This window comes from Arachis stenosperma, chromosome 6, assembly GCF_014773155.1.
Source record: "Arachis stenosperma cultivar V10309 chromosome 6, arast.V10309.gnm1.PFL2, whole genome shotgun sequence".
Taxonomy (NCBI): domain Eukaryota; kingdom Viridiplantae; phylum Streptophyta; class Magnoliopsida; order Fabales; family Fabaceae; genus Arachis; species Arachis stenosperma.
Genome location: NC_080382.1, coordinates 29,939,606 through 29,940,891, shown reverse-complemented (window position 1 = coordinate 29,940,891; position 1,286 = coordinate 29,939,606). Strand labels below are relative to the sequence as shown.

The following is a 1,286-nucleotide window of genomic DNA, read 5'->3' as shown; positions in this document are numbered from 1 at the left end:
AGAGATTTGGATGATTTCTCCATGAAGGATTATAGGTGTTTCCATAGGGATTCTCCCATGTAAATCACCTCTTCCATTGAAGGGTTCTCAGGATCATAAGCTTCTTCTTCAGATGAAGCGTCCTTAGTACTGCCTGGTGCAACTTGTATTCCAGATAGACTTTGAGAGATCATATTGACTTGCTGAGTCAATATTTTGTTCTGAGCCAATATGGCATTCAGAGTATCAATCTCAAGAACTCCTTTCTTCTGATTCGTCCCATTGTTCACAGGATTCCTTTCAGAAGTGTACATTAATTGGTTATTTACAACCATTTCAATGAGTTCATGAGCTTCTGCAGGCGTCTTCTTCAGATGAAGAGATCCTCTAGCAGAGCTATCCAATGACATCTTGGACAGTTCAAACAGACCATCATAGAAGATACCTATGATGCTCCATTCAGAAAGCATGTCAGAAGGACACTTTCTGATCAATTGTTTGTATCTTTCCCAAGCTTCATAGAGGGATTCACCTTCCTTCTGTCTGAAGGTTTGGACTTCCACTCTAAGCTTACTCAATTTTTGAGGTGGAAAGAACTTTGCCAAAAAGGCATTTACTAACTTTTCCCAAGAGTTCAGGCTTTCTTTAGGTTGTAAGTCCAACCATATCCTAGCTCTGTCTCTTACAGCAAAAGGGAATAGCATAAGTCTGTAGACCTCAGGGTTAACCCCATTAGTCTTGACAGTGTCACAGATTTGCAAGAATTCAGCTAAAAACTGATGAGGATCTTCCAATGGAAGTCTATGGAACTTGCAATTCTGTTGCATTAGAGAAACTAATTGAGGCTTAAGCTCAAAGTTGTTTGCTCCAATGGCAGGGATAGAGATGCTTCTCCCATAGAAGTCGGGAGTAGGTGCAGTAAAGTCACCCAGCACCTTCCTTGCATTGTTGGCATTGTTGTTGTTTTCGGCTGCCATGTCTTCTTCTTCTTTGAAGATTTCTGTTAGGTCCTCTACAGAGAGTTGTGCCTTAGCTTCTCTTAGCTTTCGCTTCAAGGTCCTTTCAGGTTCAGGGTCAGCCTCAACAAGAATGCTTTTGTCTTTGCTCCTGCTCATATGAAAGAGAAGAGAACAAGAAAATATGGAATCCTCTATGTCACAGTATAGAGATTCCTTGAGGTGTCAGAGGAAAAGAAAAATTAGAAGGAAGAGGTAGAAGAATTCGAACTTATCAAGAAAGATAGAGTTCAAATTGTGCATTGAGGAGGAGTGTTAGTCCATAAATAGAAGGATGTGAGAAGAGGGGGA

The 1,286-nt window shown here is 40.7% G+C and overlaps 1 non-coding gene across 1 annotated transcript; it reads left to right on the top strand.

Moving 5' to 3' along the window:
* Nucleotides 1–443: 443 nt before the first annotated feature.
* LOC130938010 (small nucleolar RNA R71) lies at nt 444–551 on the top strand. Its single transcript, XR_009069195.1, has one exon. It is a non-coding gene; the product is annotated as a small nucleolar RNA R71 (small nucleolar RNA).
* Nucleotides 552–1,286: the final 735 nt, after the last annotated feature.